Source organism: Phyllostomus hastatus, unplaced genomic scaffold, assembly GCF_019186645.2.
Source record: "Phyllostomus hastatus isolate PE091 unplaced genomic scaffold, TTU_PhHast_1.1 phas_contig_1, whole genome shotgun sequence".
NCBI classification, from domain to species: Eukaryota; Metazoa; Chordata; class Mammalia; order Chiroptera; family Phyllostomidae; genus Phyllostomus; species Phyllostomus hastatus.
The window spans coordinates 22,319,379-22,337,382 of NW_025333498.1; the positions used below are offsets into that span (position 1 = coordinate 22,319,379).

General features: G+C 36.4%; 1 protein-coding gene across 2 annotated transcripts in view; it reads right to left on the reverse strand.

Annotated features, from left to right (window-relative positions):
- B3GALT1 (beta-1,3-galactosyltransferase 1) overlaps positions 1–18,004 on the reverse strand; it is a 526,207-nt gene that overhangs the window by 114,045 nt on the left and 394,158 nt on the right. The gene's annotated exons all lie outside the window — the stretch shown is intronic.

Genomic DNA, 18,004 nt, shown 5'->3' on the forward strand with positions numbered 1-18,004 from the left:
ACTTCCACTGGACTCCCCATGTACCCTCGGCACAGAGTCCAGAACACAGTAATTGCTTAATAAATGCAGGTGGCAGAGATTTCTCCAAGAATGATTTTCCTCGTTTATTATTAAGCAGTGGGAGAACACAAAGACAGAGATGCTTGCTGACTTGTCCAAAGAAGACTTACTTTGGCAATATCCGGCGATGTTTACTTAGACACTGACCCAGTGATTTGACCTTGGACCTTTCTTTCATACACTCCACAAAAGTAAGTTATAAACATGAACATTTACTGTGGAGTCCAATGTGACTAACTTACAGAATTCTGGCTTCATATACCTGCCTCTGGCCCCTTCTAATTTGAGGTCCATTAAGTTTCCCCTTCTGAAATTCTGGATCATGCGCTCCCCCATAGTTGTCCCCTTTAAACCTCCCTTAGCCTTGGTGCCTTCTACCACCTCAGCTCAAAAAGTCCCTGCTCTAACCTTTAGCACCTTGGCATCTCCTAATCCCAACCTTATTTTACTATGTCAAAGAGGGATCCTGACCCAGAAAGAATAGTCTCAAAAACATCTTCGTGAAATATTCTGTTTCCATCTTTGAAACCCAGCAAAGGTGGGAGCAGAGACTCTTCTCATCAATGATGAAGTCCCAGGATTTTCTGGTTAACTCATCTCAGTGGATAACTGATGTCTTGCCCTAGGTGATCAGCATGAATGTAACTGTTGCCGCATCCCCACCCCAACTGTCAATATTTATAGCAATGACTAAACGTTATTTACAAGTAAAAGGTGGAGCATTGTTTAACACTCTTGGTATATGACATTGTGTTTTATCTGCACTTCCCAGAGAGCTCACATCATAGTCTGCCTTTCATTATACTTACCACTTATTTCCTTCTTGAGGCCCTTTGGTAGCTATGTGGGAGCAGCTCTTTCATTTTTCTTATTCATTGAATTCCCCAGAACACTAGTAATAAACTTACACAAGTAAGCACACTAGACATGCTCACTAAATATAAGAAGGGGAAGAGGAGGCAAATGCAAACATATCCAAGTCTACGGTTTGGAGAAATTAAGACTGAATTATTGAATTGAAATGAGACTTTTGACCAGAATTACATGTGTGTTCTAAAATCCTACAAATACAATAGATAATCTCTAACTCCTTGGCTTCCTTCATGCTTTTGATCACTTGCAAGTTAATTTCTATGCTTCGCACTCTATGATTCTTGCCTAATGTGAGCCCAGGTGAAATTATGCAGGAAACTATATGCCCTGCTCTCTGTTCATAGGGTGTTCGTGTGGATGTTTTCTCCTTCGTTTTTAAAAAATTCATAATGAGGAATAAAGATAGGCAAAAATGGGAATTAATTAGATGGGTTTCTCTTGAGCCTCTTCGACCTCTAGTTGTTCTTTCTATCCTGCTGCAATGGCCTCCTACAGCTCTTTGGATGTTCTGTGACCTCATCTGGTCCCTAATCTCTTTCAAACTGAATCTCTCTAGTTCTCCTGACAAAATCTGATCTCACGCTAGTTCTGCTGGAAAGATTCCAATATATGAATTAGTTAGATGATGTTAATGAATGATAGCAGTTTAAGGCATTTTCTGGTCCAGAGAGATTTGCATTTTCATAAGGGGCAATGCCCTAACCCAAAGGATCAAATTGCTAATGGTAGAATTTGAGTCTTCAGGGAGGGCATCCAGGGTTGTAAAGCCTTCTCACCCTATCATCTTGGCTGCCAGCTCCAACAGTGCAGAGGACTTTCACTCCTTCTATGCTGTCCACCTTTATCACCATGAATAATCAAGAAGTTATTTTTTATATGAGCCTCAAATGCTGACATTCACAAATGTTGAACTCACTATAAAAGGAAACAATATCAACACAGTGACTCCAAGTAATTTTCAGATTTGGTGGGAGGGGGAGGAGAAAGCAAGAAAAGCAGGAAGGGACGGAGAAAAGCAGGAAAGAAGGGCAGTCAATGTGGAGCGAGAAATAAGTATCTCTTTTATCTGAATGCTATTACAATATATTATTGGATTTATAGAATGCATTTTTTTATCCTCACCTAAGGACACATTTTGAGAGAGAGAGAGGGAGAGGGAGAGGGAGAGGGAGAGGGAGAGGGAGAGGGAGAGGGAGAGGGAGATTGGTCACCCTCTCACAAGCACTCTGACCAGGGCTTGAACCAAGAACCTGGGTATGTGCCCTAACCAGGAATTGAACCTGTGACTTTTTGGTCTACATAATGACCCTCCAAACAACCAAGCCACACCAACCAGGGTATAGAATGTATTTGTAATGCCACTTCTGAGATAGAACTGCATGTGTTAATCCAAATTTTTTATAAAATAAAAAAAGATAGATTTTTAATCTGTGGGGAAGAGGGACTTAAAAGACACAACAAATTTAAGGGCTATTAAACATAATGCATGACAATTTAAAAACAAATTTTATCATTGTAGCTCTTTAACTTAAGATAGTATATAGCAAGTAATATTAATTTGATAAATAGGTACCTTAATGCTTTTTACCAAATTATTATTAATTGAAATGTATGTTCAATTTGTCACTGCTAAGAACAGTAGGAAAACAGTTACATATTTTTGCAGTCACATATTTTTGAAGAAAGTCAATAAGGAATAAATTTGTTCAATTACAGGACATTTCAGCTATATTTGTTGAACTCATGACTTTTTGATATTTTTGGAAAACAATAAATCACACACTCACAGAACATGGTGCTAGTCTTTTGCTAGGTCATCCGTGCCTTCCTGCAGCTGTGGGTAAAAGGCTCAGGAAGGTTGAAGAGATGCTCCCATAGCAAATAAATCAAGGCAGTGAGTTTACAAATGTGTATTACTCTATTAACTCAAGTTTCTCAGCTAAAGCTTAAAACTTAATAAAGATCTCATTTTATTTGTCTTTTAAAGCAAGCAATAATAGTTAAAAAGGCTTTTAAGTGAAAACTTCACTTACTTGTATACCATAAGTATTATAGATATTCTACAACAATAGCAGAACAATAATGATAATGGTTATTAATGTAAGTTACCTAGGAAAAAATTAATCTGTCTTCTCTATCTCTGAAATGACTACTTCCTAAATCACCCTATATGGTATTACTCCATTTCTATGAACAATTTATGAGAGTTAGGAGATTAGATGCAAATGAAGACTTAGATCTGATACAATTCTGTAGACACAAGAAGATGAAAATTACTAAACAGAAGTTAAGAGACATGGAGAATAATATGAGAACATTAATCATATGTATATAATGGTGGTCTCAGTTAGAAAGGTTGGAGATAATAAAGGTGATATGATAGTTAAACTCAATATTTGATTGAAAATTCTCAGAACTGATAAAAACCACTAATCCACATATAACTGAAGCAAGCCATATACAAACAACACATTTTTATAAATCTACAACTAGACATAGCTAGCAAAATTGCAGAACCCCAAAGATAGAGAAGTTCTTCAACATAACCAGAGGAAGACAGAACAGTTATAAAGGATACAAACTTGACTGTAAGATTCTCAACAATCAGAATGGAACCAATAAGCCAATAGAAGAATATATTCAAAATGCTGAGGAAAAATTAAAGTATTTTCATCAAAAAAGAAAACAAACAACAAAATAGAGTTTCTAACAATAGGCAATCACTAAGGAAATATTGAAGTTATATTCTTCTTAGGAGAAGAATAATGTTCTCAAAAGGAAATTATGAAGTGCAAGAAACAATGGGGAGAAAACACTGTTTAATAAGCAGATAAATCTAAATAAATACTGCCTATAGAAAGAACCATAACTGTTTCTAATTTAGGGAGTAAAAAAAGATAAACAGTAATGTGAAAGTCAGGAGAGTAATAATAAATGTTAAATGTTCCATGATCCTTGTATAATTTTATGGTAGGGTTACCATTGATTAACACCAGACTTTATTAAGTATGCATGTTAAAATTTCTAGGGCAACTGCTAAAATATAAATAACTTCCAAACCAGTAGATGTAAAACAATGGAATAAAAAAATGCCCTCTGTCAATCCAAAAATATAAAGGAGAAAGGTGGGAGAGGAAGAAAGAAGCATAGACAGTATAAAGATAATAAAAATAAGTCTAAGCATTTTAATAATCATAATATATGTAAATGATCTTAGACTGCCAATTAAAAATAGAGATTATTAGACTGCAAATGAAAACAAAACCAGCTATTCACTGTGTATAAGAGGCATGCCTCTGAGAAAACAGAAAAATGGAAAATAATAGGATGGGAAAGGCATACTGTGTAGGTGTTAATCAAAAAAAGCTGGAGAATAATATAAAGCATTCTTAAAGAAAAAAACTTTGGCAGTGGGAAAGGTTAGCACATAATGATACAAAGGGTCAATTCATTAGAGAACTATGATAATAGTTGTAAGCTTGTCTGTACATAGTAAAATAACAAAAAATTATACAGAAAACATTGAAACTATAGTTTTAGTTATTGCTGGTTAGTGCTAAAATTGCAAAGAAAAACTTCTTATCATAAAAGGGTTCAAGGTCCTTTTAAATTATTAATAATTTAAATTAATAATCTTTTAAATTATTAATAGCTAAAGCAGATAAAAATAATGAATTTATAAAAAGTTTGTTAAATACAATTAACAGCTTGATTTATTGAACCCTGTGTACAGCTAGAGATACTGCATTCCTATCAAGAAACATTGGGCATAAAAATAAAATCCACATACTAAGCTATTAATTGTCTCAATGTCAGAAAATCAATCCATATGAACCATTTTCTCTGACAAAAATTCAAGTAAATTAGAAGGTAATAACCAAAGGGTTAATAAGAATTTCCATGTAATTGGAAATGAAACACACGTTGTTGAATAACTCATAAGTCAAAACATTTTTAATTGAAATTAAAAGATTTCAATAGCATGATAATGGTGTACTCAAATTGTTCTCAAATAAAGTTTTCAACCTTTCTTGAGGTTAAGCCAGCAAGTTAAGAAGTTAGAAAAACTGAGTATGTCCCAAGAAAGCAGAATAACAGACAAAAACAAACTAGTGGTCAGATTGATTGAGGGAAATAAGGAGAAGATACAAATAAAAGACATTTGGAATATAAGTGAGAACATAACTACAGCTACATTAAAGATTTGGGAAAAAATGAAAAGATATTCATAGAAATTATGGCAATAACCTGGAAATTTAGACAAAACAGACAAGAAATATCTCTTATCAAAACTCTTCCTGTGACCTGTACCTACTCCGCAGTGTAATCTGCATCCCGCAGGCAGGAAGCAGCCCGGCGGGAAAGGCGAAGCCCATGTCTCTCCTACAACAACAGATAAAGACTACGCTTAAGTTTTATAACTATGAAGACATTTCAGTTGAGAAATGGGCAAAGATAAGAACAGACATTTTAAAAGACACATAACCACATACAAATACGTTTTTGCTCAATTTCATTAGTAACCAGGAGAAGACACATTAACACTAAAATGATAAACATTTTGTTTTTTATCCTAATTTGGCAGAAAGACAAGAAGTTTGACTATACTTAATGCTGCTACTGCTGATGTGTTTCAGTGCTGTCTGGTGTTTAAATTGTTGTAACTACTATATAAAAATGGCACTATCTTGCAAAATTGAACCTTTATAAATGTAACTGCCAGTAATTCTTTTGCTAGGTATACATACCTGAGAAACTCTTGCTCATGTGCACTAGAAGAAATTGCTTGTAATAACAAAACATCTGGAATATTCAATAGCATGAGGATAAGTAAATGTGGCATATTCCATTGGCATATTAGACAGTGGTGAAAATGAATGAACTCTAGCTATAATAACAACTATACATTGGTAAACTTTAGACATAATAGACGCATAAAAAGCAAGTCATGAAGACTATATGTAGTATAATTTTCATAGTTCAAAACCAAGTATATTTTTAAGGATATATACATGCTAAATCTTTTTAGTGATAAATGTTTTAAGTGATAAAACAAAATTCATTATAGTAGATAACTCGGAGCAAGAAGTAAAAAGCAGGTTAGAGAAGAAGTAAAATACATATACAACAGTGTTAGAATTATTTTAATTCTTTAAGTTGGTGATAGTTTCATATTAGTAACCATATTAATATTCACAACATGTGCATTTAAATATTTGAATATTCAAATATTATATAATACAAAATTTAAAACCAGAATTATACAATTTCTGTGGTCACACATTTTTATGGCTCATTATTTACCAAATAAGGTTCTAAGCAATTAAAGTGATGTTCTAGATGCAACCTACTTCTTTCCATGTTAGGTCTAACACTGCACATTTCTGCAATATTACAACAGATTTCTTTCCTTCACATATGCCACCACATATTCATAGTTTAGTATTGCTGCTTTACTCTTCTTTACTGAATATACAATATATTATATGCTGTTGTATCTTTCCTTAAAACACTTCCTCAGATTTCAATGCCTTCACTTTCTCCCCTTGAGTATACAAATCTTTCTCATCTGTCAGGACCCATCTCTTCCTCATGTCCCCGGTGAGGACTGGCTTCACCAGCATCAGCTCTCTCACTCTATGTTACTTGTGCTACACCACAGTGTAATCTGGACCCACAGGGAGGAAGTAGCCAGGCTGTGATGGTGAAGCAGCTTTTATACAGCAGGTAAAGACTACATCTAAACCCATGTTGGAGCAAGCATTAATGAGAAAGTGAGAGTACAGAGCCCTGCTAGAGTAAGGTGAGAACTAGATTGCAGCCAGAATAAGAGGTGCATAGAACAGCATCAATGGATTAAACTACTTTAGTGCGAAGGCTTACTCTTAATAGTTGTCATAGAGTCTGTTCTCTTAGCCACACCTGGCTGGGAAATGTCATCGATTCTTCAGTAAAGGCAAATTAAAAGTATATATCAGCTCTCCATTTTATAGCATTAATATTTTGTGGCTATAATTTTCCTTATCCCATTATGTACCTTCATTCAGTCTTAATTAGTTCCTAAGTTGGCTTCATGCAGTACTAAATGAAATACTCCCTGTTACCAACATAGTTATAGTTAGCTAGATCTGCTCCATTACTACAGTCAAGATTTTGATTCCCATATAATCAAAGAATAGCATTCTTTAAAAGGCTTATCTGTGTAAATGTGAGTTTCAAGCTACAAAGACGATTTAGTGTGATTGATAGGTAGCCATTTAAAAATGGCACATGAGGTTTAGGGGCCTGAAAGTAGTGGGAAAGGGCCACCCTGGAAGGTGCATTTTATCACTGCAATGACATTATTTAGGCCTGGTGATAATAAAAAGACTGTTAGTCAATTTTATTATTTTTTAAAAATTCTCTTTAAACATGTGTCCCCTTACTCCCTGTGTCTGTGAGACGCCACTGGCACCCCGTTGTCACCCCACCTTGGCGTTTACTTCCTGTTTCTCCTACCACAGTGCAACTTCTTTGGGGGCATGAGAGAAATCTTAAATATATTTGGATGGTAAAGGCTAACATATAGTAGATTTTTAGTAGATGTTTGTTAAGAAAGGAATTTCATTTGTTAGGATGTCACCAAACATCCGATTTACATTGATACTGACGAGGATGCAGATTCTCTGGCTCACCAGAGAAATTAACCATGTTATTGAACACTCACTTCCATTTTCGGTCTCCACTCTGCCTTCTGCAGTGTCAGATCACCCATTCGGGGTGAGGCAAAAGTAAGTTTACAGTTGTTTGTATGGAAAATAATACAATAATTAATAATAATATGAGAATAAACTCTGTGTTTTGCATACTCACAATTGTAAACCCACTTTTTCCCCACCCTGTATAGATACCATCTGGCTGTCAACAACTCCATAAACTACAGGAATCCTCATCCATGACAAAGAGAATAAAAAAAGAGTAATTCCAGAAGCTACACCTAGGAGCAAGGAAGCTTCTTTTCCATGTCTTGCTCTCCATTCTCATTGTCCTGGTCTGTGTCATGGACTCAAGCCTGAGCCAGGGAGGAAGGGAGCTGCTCTCAGAGACTAGGAGAAAAACTGCAATATTTACCAGATAAAGTGAGAATGAAAGTTGAGAGGCCAGCACAGTGCCCACCAAAGAAATAATGTACAATGAGTTGTAGAATGGGGTTTGAAGGCAGGTTTGGCTTTGAACAGAACTTACAACATTGGGCAAGACTTAAAAATCATCAAATATATATGAACCATTCCTAGCACAATTTTTGTATTTCTTTAAATTTTTAAAAAAATTTTGATGAGAGACAGAAAGAGATATCAGTCTGTTGTCCCACCTATTTATGCATTCATTGGCTGATTCTTGTATGTTCTGTGACTGGGGATTAAACCTGTAACCTTGTCATATCAGGATGATGCTCTAATCAACTGAGCTATATGGCCATGGACAGCTATTTGTATTTCTAATATTTTTACTTTTCAGAGTATTTGCATAAAGATGATCTTATCTGTTCCTTGTTATCATTCAGTGGGATAGCCAGGAAAGATATTTATGTGCTGTACACTTTTTATTGCAGTTTACTATGTGACCTATTTATGTAATGCATTTACAAAGTATCAAAATCTAATAGTTATTCATTATCATACTAATGATACTGCTTTACTAGTCAAATTTGACTCTGATTAAAAGAAAGTCCACCAAAGAGTTTTATTCAGTATTACTTTACATCCAAGTCAAGAATGCCACATGGGCCCTGGCTGCTGTGGCTCAGTGGATTGAGGGCAGGCCTGTGAACCAAGGGTCGCTGATTTGATTTCCAGTCAGAGCACATGCCTGGGTTGCAAGCCAGGACCCCAGTAGGAGACTCTCAAAACACCACCATACATTGATATTTCTCTCCCTCTCTTTTTCCCCCCCTCTTCCCTTTTCTAAAAATAAAATAAAAAAAAAGAATGTCACATGGGCCAAAGATACCTCACTATAAGGTGTTTTCACTGGTGTTCAAGAACAGCATGCACTAACATCTCTGGAAAGAAATAAGGCAGAGAACTGTGAAAATTCTGTATTTATCCATTAAATTATATGCTTTACTTTATGTCATGAGATTAGATACACTGTAGGTATTATCCATCTTTTGTATTGCAAAAAGTGGATACTTGAGAAACTATTAAGTGTCTTCCATTTACCCTAATCTGAGTAGTACCGAGAACACTGCTTTGTTAGTTTCCCTAATAGAATTACTTTTAATGCAATGTGGGTTATAATAAAAAAGGCTGTCTCACCATTCATTCATTTCTGCATTTCACAAATATTTATGGGCTGATCTTTGAAATAATGAGAAGTTTACAGTCTAGTGATATACGCATAAATATATATGTTAGTGGGGAAAAGCACTTTGGAGAAAATAAGGTAGGCTAGAGTCAGAAAGAAGGGAGAGAAATGCTAACTACCTAGAAAATATGTGGTTGAAGAGAACACAGATCATTTTCCCATACTTTTTAAATATGGGAAATAAAGCTACTTGGACCAGAAGAGTTTCAACAGAAGCTTTCAGCAAAAGTTCTTAGCCTTGGTGCTATGAACAAATGTTTCCAGATTCCTATCTCCGTGGTTTTCCCCCATGTTTTTCCTTCTTTGGACCAAGGAAGATACTACATTTTTTGGATATCTGTCTTTTTTTTTTAGGGATTATTTAAACTTTTCCTCATTACATCAAACTATCCTATAAGTTAAATCAGAGCTATGGGTGAGTCAGGCATTTAGAAATTACATTTGTTTAGAACAAAGTTAGATACAACAATTTAATTTGAAATGTCCCCATTTGACAGAGTACAATTGAAAATCGTAACTGATTTGTCCTTTACCACACTCCTGATCCAACTGTGAGAGCTTAGGCAGCTGAAAAAATTGATTCAACATCGAGCAAAGACGGGCAGTGGGAGTGGAATCTGGATTGGAATGAACCATCATAAAACTAAAAAATAGGGTAGGATAAGCTTAGAGAGGCAGAGCAGGTCACATCTAGTGATAAAGGAATGACTGTTTATATTAGGTGCTTTGATAGGTATATATTTCAATACAAAAGCTATCAAGGGAAACCTGGAAAGAGTGAATGTCAGAAAATGGAATATGTTAAGGACACATGGAGTTTAAAGACAACTGTTTCTTGGTTTCAAATATATCCAAGAGTTGGTTCCATAGTGGAAACAATAAATAACAACAGTAATCGGAAGGGAGATTTTGACTTTTCTCTGAAACTTTTAGCTATTCAGAAAGGCTAAGAAATCTCAAGGTGCTATTTGAAATCTTTCTTTTCAGAGGTTTGAATTGTAATCCTGTCTTTATGGAGAGAGATTCTAAACTATATTTTGTGTTTGTGTATCCATGTGCATGTATGTTGCATAAAAAGATATGAGGAGTATTTGAAATGGAAAGAAGAAAATATATAAAAAGAACACTGTAGTGACTATTTTGGAAAATACCACCTGAGAAAAGCTAAAGATGGAATTGACTGCAACCTCAGAATATTTGTTGAGTGGGTTTTTATCATTCTCATTGTGTTCATCATTGAGACTGATTTTACAGCATTTTAGAAATGAATTTGAATTTTTCACTCATTAACCCATATTTATAAATAGTCGCAATCAACCAAGAAAGAATCTCAATTAAGAATCTCAATCAATTAAGAATGTCACCTCTCTACCTTGTTGATATTACTTATATTCCATAAAACTTGAGTGGAGCTTTGTTCTTGTCAAAGCATTTTCTTAGGAGTTATCTCATCTGTTCTTCCATGAATTTTATTTTTATTGTCATAAAAAACACATAACAAATTTTACCATCTTAGCTATTTTTTAAGTGAACAGTTCAGTAGTGTTCAGTACATTTACATTGTTGTGCAACAACCTCCAGAACTGAATCTTGCAAAACTGAAACTCAATACCCTTTAAATAACAACCCTCCCTTTCCTCCTCCCAATAACCTCCAGCAACCACCTTTCTAAGAGTGGGGACTACTTTAGATACCATCTATGAATGGAGTCATGCAATATTTATCTTTTTGTGACTGGCTTATTTCACTTAGCATAATGTCCTCAAGGTTCATTCACGTTGTAGCATTTGACAAGGCTTCATTCTTTTTTCAGGCAGAATAGTATTCTATTATAGATGTACCATATTTTGGTCTTATATTTGTTGAGGACATTTAGGTTATTTTCACTTTTTTGGCTATGATACACAATTGCATGGGTTTTCTTACAAACCTATGTCATTTTAGAACTCAAATGCAAGAGCCGAGTGCTGATGCTACTGTCATAAATTCTTCTTTCCAGTTCTCCCTCTCTATTGGAGGCTTGTTGAGGAGAGGAAACAAGGGGTTCCAGGCTCAGGAATCTTAGCACATTTTGTGTGCGTGGTGCGGGTGGATGTTGTAACCATTAAGCCTTTGTGTGTCAATTCACGAACACTCCGTTCTGGAAAGGGCATCTAGTTTAATCAATCACCCTATATTTAAATTTCCCTTCTAAAATTTCTGCCAAGTGTTTTTTTTTTTTTTACCTATGCTACAAATCTCAGTGAAGGGTTATATCAGAGGCAGACCTGACACCATTAGATCACCCCATGGAGAATTCCTCTTTAACCTATGCTGACATGCGACTTTCACTGGCTCCACTCTGCTATGAACTGAACATTTGTACCTCCCCAAAATTCATATGTTGGAACCCTGATGAGATGGCATCAAGAAGTAGAGCCTTTGGGAAGTGATTAGGTCATGATGGAGAAACCCTCCATGATTGGACTAGTGTCCTTATAAGAAGAGGATAAAAGGAGCCCTCTTTGATCTCTGCCACGTGAGGATACAAAAGAAGATGACCAACAGCAAACAGAGAAGAGTGTCCTTACCAGACATGGTTCTGCTAACACCTTGATCTTGAATTTGCCAGCCTCTAGAACTATGAGAAATAAATGTGTTTGTTCTTTAAGCTACCTAGTTGATTGTATCTTGTTATGGTTGTCCAAACTGACTAGTATATATTCCTTGGATTCATGAAGAACATATCATACAGTCAGAATATTAAAAAGCCTTGGAAATACTCTCTTCCAGAACCCAACATTCACAGGATCATTTCATTTCCTTCAAGGCAGCTCTTCAATTATCTGAAGATAGGACCATACTGAGTCTTCTGTTCTCTTGGCTAAACATTGTTGGCCCCTAAGGTCCCTCTTCAACTGAAGGGGTTGTGGGCCCCATGCCTTGCAAACAGCTCTTTTCTGAGCAGACTCCACTGACCTATATTTCTTTTAAACTGTAAGATGTAGAAGTGAACAATATATAGCCATTTTATGCTGACATGCTCTATTAATCCACACTTCCTGAATATAGTCATTTGACCAGCTATGAATACAAATTAAGAGCTCAGGCTCTGTGGTCAAAAAGGCCTGGGTTTGAAGCCAAACTTTTTATTAGTTATATAACACAGGAAAATTAATTAACCTCATTAAACCATTGTTACCCCATCCATTTAAAAGAGAGTATATAAGACTAACCTCACATAACAAAATGCAAGTAATACTTAGCACAACACCTGACACACAGTAAATAATTAATATAAGTTTCTATAAGTCCATACTTTTTCCACATATTCAAAATTGACATTCTGAATGACAAGGGATCCAGAGAGTTAAAGAAGAGATCACTATTGGAATTAAATATTTTCTAATCTTCATTGCTTATAAGAATAGTTGCATCAAAGGAGAGGCATCATCAATTGCTTTAACCCTGTAAAAGGAATTTATTAGAATGAGTTGATTAGTTTCATTCAGTTTAGAGTTCTAACATCTGGAACTTATTCTAGTTGAGTTCACAAAATTCTTTGTATTATTTATTAATCCAGTTCAATAGAAATCTGCTAATTCTGCACGAGCAATATAGTTAACTGGGTGTGCTGACCCTGCAATTTTAAGATGGCTCTCTCCTTCTCCCACCAATGTGACCTTGGACCCCCAATGCATTCTGAAGAAGGAGGCCTACATGTAATACAGGGATGACAAGATGTTGATGGCCATTTTCTAGGCATGCTGAATTACCCTTTTGACACAACCCTTACAGTACTTAGGCTACACTGGTAGGCTATTCACATGTTGAATTAAGCAGAATTTTTATTTTTCTTAAAAATATATTTTTGGTGATACATTGCCATGGTCTCAAAAGACATGGTTCTATAGTGAAAAGCATGTAGATTTGGAGTGGTCACTGTGGGACCGGAAGTCAGTCAGCTATGGTTCAAATCCTGGAACTTCCACCCACTTGGTCTGTAACTTAGACAAATTATTTCACCTGTGCTCTCCTTTGGTCTCTCCTCAATAATATGAAATTAATAACATTACCAACTTCAGAAAGTGGTTATAAATGAAATGCATATAAAATGCTTAGTGCAGGGTCTGGCTCAATAAATCTTCTCCTTTTTCTTCCTCTTCCTTGTCTTCATTATCATCAAAATCTAGATTCACAGATTACCATCTAGTAGGTGACCATCAGCAAGTAAGTTAACCATTCTATGCCTCCATTTTCTTATCTTTTTAAAAGGTATATTATGAAATTAAGTAAGATACTATATGTAAAGCACTTGGGACAGAGTAGAAGCACACTGAGTCATCATTCATTATTTCTTTACCTTCCTGTTCTCAACAACTTTTTCATCCTTTTACTGATTATACATATATATTCACACACAAATATATGTATGTATATAGATATATAATACTATATATAATACTATAAAGCATTTTATATAATATATAATATGTATTTAATCTGCAGGAGAGGTGTGCTGTTTTTCTTTTTGCAGAACTAGTTTTGAGCCAATAAAATGTTTCTCAAATATTATGCTATATATTGTCAAATGTAAACAGTCCCTGCTAAGAGGCAAAGGTAGAAATAGATAGAAATCTCTATTTTCATTGCCCTTGCTCCCTGGTTGGCCAATTGAGATGTTTAGCTGATGTTGGGGCAAGAGGTCTCTAGACAGTCTATCGGAATTTCATCTGCCAAATGCTGGAGCTAGCAGAGACCAAGAAAATATATTAAAAAGGCATGGCTCCCAGAATTTATTGTCAAGTCCAAAGTAATAAAAAAGCAAAATTTGATATAACCTAGGGCTTTTCATACTATCATTTTTCACCTTTGCCACATCCTCTCTAGCTGACCTAAGCTGTTTCTTAGTGTGGTTTTGGAAATGGGAAGGGGCGAGGGATTAATGCCTTGCTTGAGCATGCTTTCACTTGGCTCAGGATGCTTTATACTTCAGATTGTATTCCTTTCTCCTGAGATAGTTGGAATATTGTTGAAGTGATTTGTTAAAAAATATAAAACCATGTGCAAACTCAGTTACTTGAAGAAGGAGTGAGAAGATGATGGCAGCGTAAGCAGAAAGGGAAGCAAAATAAAATACTGAACATATTAAAAATGAGAAGGGGCAGAAATATGGCAATTATTAATGAGGTACTATTTGAAAAGAGTGGAAAATCAAGAAAGACAAATGGATGGAAAACACGAATAAGAGAGAAAAATTGTAAAAGTCAAAGATGCAGAAACAACATGATAAATAGAAGTCAACTGGCTTTGAGTTTCTGTCTCCTCTTTACATTATTTGCTTGCTTTAATAGAAAAGAGTTCCAGGAAGGATATTTGGAGTGCTGGATCACAAAAGAGAAGGAACTTTTAGAAGAGAACCTTTCACAATGTATTGTCAGTTCTCTAAGATCAATATTTGAGTACTTTTTAAAGTGACCACAGTGGCTGTTGGAACTGTCTGCACAACGTCCAGTGCCCTCAGGAACAAATGCATCTTGCTGCTGATTTCCGGGCCAAGGACTCACATGATGCATGGGACTCTCACTCACATAGTTTGTTTCTTGCTGATGTCTGAGTAATCTCTGAAGTTTCCCACGTATTCAGGAGAGAAACTGAAAAGTTGCTATTGCCCTAGAGCAATAATGGCCTGGAAATTGCTTTAACTTGATGTTACAGCAGCAGCCGCAAGCAAAAAAAAAAAAAAACCTTGTAAACTGGTAGAAAATGAAATCAAAGGCTGCTGCTATTTTTTTTTCTTTATATACTGGCTTGGGTGAATAATGACTTGACCAACACATGTTTAGTTTCTTACTGATTGGCTCTAGAATATATCACTGGGGAATTTATGCTGCAGAACATTCCCTGGACTCATATTTCTGAATCTTTGTAGCAACCAATAATTTTTATAGACCTGTAAATATGACTCTCAGATGTCAATAAATCAATGAGGCCAATGGCCTGCCTGTGCACAAGGGGTAGTCATGTTGCTTAAGGACTTCAACAGCCTCTCCTGACTCACTCTATGACTTTGAACTTACACTGCCTGCTTCTTACTTTCCTGGTCTTGCAAGCTGGGTAATGTTACACAGGTTAAACTGGGAAATGGCAAAATGCCTGGTGCTCTCAGGTGAAATTAGTCTAATAACATCACCATGTCAATGACCTTTACCTAGCACACTGGGGGGGAGAAGGGATGGCAAGGTCTCTTGGACCCTATCAATCACCACAGAATCTCTCCTTAAGACTATCTGCCTTGTTTCTGGAAACCTAAGCCAAAGATTAATGGCTCTGAAGGATGTTAAGTTCAATAGTAGAATGATAGTCCTGAGTTCTCAGACTGATTTTACCGGCAACCAACTTTGCACTCTTGGCAAACCATTTGAAATCTCTCTGTGCCTCTGCTGCTAGTCTGTACAACGGAGATAGTGTGCCTTATAGGGTTGTAGTGGCAATGAAATAGTATTCAATTAAAGTGGTTTTAGAAAGTTACAAACTATCTAAACAAATGAGGCACCAACAGCGAGGTTGTTATCATGGTTGACAACACTGAAACCATACTGTCTGCTGAAAGACATCCAGGGTGTCATCCATATAAATGAATGTGTAGGGGCCCACAGACTCTTCTCATATACCTACCTCCAGAGATCCTGCAGAGAAGAAAATCAGGGGGTGGGGGGTGTTAAGGATAATATAGGAAATAGAGAAGCCGAAGACCTTTCATGTACAACCCATGGATATGAACTATGGCAGGGGGAATGCAGGAGGGTGGAGGGGGATGAAGGGGAGAAAAAAACTGGGACAACTGTAATAGCATAATCAACAAAACAAACTTAAAAAAAGGAAAATCAGGTTCTCTTCTCACCTCCATCCAACAACTCTCCTAAAACTGCTCTCACGGGGGTTGCAGATAAACCTCCTCCCAGCCAGATGCAACAGACCCTTTGCAGCCCAGCTCAACCACTTACCAAATGGGAGACTTCCCTCTGCCTTAGTCTCTTCAGATGAAACATGGGAACAAAAATTGTTTCTAATAATGGTGGGTACATGACATCACACATCTGTCCAAACCCTCAGAATGCACAACATTAAGAGTGAGCCCTATGCAAACTGTGCATCTGGGGCAACAATGATGTGTCAGCACAGGGTCAAATGTCCCACTCCTGTGGGGAATGTCAACAACGGTGGGGGCCGTGAATGTTGGGGGCAGTGGGGATAAGGGAAATCTCTGTATGGCCTGTAAATTTTGCTGTGAATCTAAAACTGCTCTAAAATTTAACATCTACTAACAAGGAAAAAAACTGTATCTCACAGGATGTTATAAGGATTAAAAAATGGAACATATCTAAAGAGCTTATACCATCTCAGATACAGTAAACACTCAAAAATTTGAATGGATCTCCCAGAGAATATTCTTTGCTTCCTCTTTTTCCATTTACTTAATTATCTTCAAAATAGGGCCATGATAGATTATTATATCAACAGAGTGTCGAAACTACATGGTTAAGAGCAATATCTTCCCCTAAAGAACACTTTGTTTTGCTTACGCAAAGTAAATAACCAGTTCAACTGATTCATTCTGCCTTTTCTCTTTCCCCCACTCTATTCAATTATGGGTATCCCGCCAGACTGATTATTGTCTTTATCCTGCAGAAATACCAGGGACTTCACAACGGAATTGGCTGTTCCACTGAAGTTAGTGCCACACCATCAGATTCAGTAGTTTCCATCTCACTAACTTATTTCCAGGTGAAGTTAAATCCTTGACAATGGTAGAACTTATGGCATGGTGGCGTCACTGCTGTGGAAAGGCTCACCAGGCCTTAATTCTGGCCATCTGCTGAAAGTTGAAAACTGTAATTGTCTACAGTGAGTGCTGTGAATCCAAACAGGTTCAACTGCTAATTATGTCAGTACTGCTCACAATTCTTACTGTTTTTCTTTTTAATGTGGTGCCCCCAAATAAGGAGATTTGACAGAAAATTCTACCATAATATTTTACAATATCAATAAAGCTTATCCACATGTCCAATTTAGAATTTTATGCCTCCTAATGCATTCTGGTTTTGGCTTCGTTAACCATGTGGATTGAGTTTATAGAAATATTCAGATCGTAAAACATCTGTTCCAATTAAAGGCAGTTTGTATTTGTTTTATTACAATGGCATCAGGTTTGACATTGAGCTTACAGTTTTTTGTACTTGGCCATATTCGTATAGCAAAGCATTATATAAGCTGCAGTACTGTGTATAAAACACTAGCCTTTAAGTTAGCACAGCAAGGCTTATGAAAAGTGTTTCACCAAATTGTCCTAGGTCAAAGGCAAAGTGAAAGTTCCTCAGGTAAGTTCTAAGAGCTGAAGGGACCATAAATTCTGCCACCCTTGAAGCTGCTTTTTAGGATATTGATTTTAAGCTCTGTAACAAGAAACAAAAGACTCAGAATGAACCTCCTCCCTTTCCTGCCTAAGAGATTCAAACAGAGAAACTTGCTTCAGGAAGGAGATCTCAGGACGTTTGCCTTTGCCTATTTTGTATTAAGTATGGTAAACAAGAGGGCTTCAGGCTGGGGTCTGGTAGCTAGGTAACCCCTAGGTCCCCCTGTTTCTCAAGTGCCCAGCAAGGATTTCCCTGACAGGTGTGTTCCTCAATTCCTCAACTACCTGTACATCATCCCCATTCTCATTTCTGAAATCTAATAGCCCATT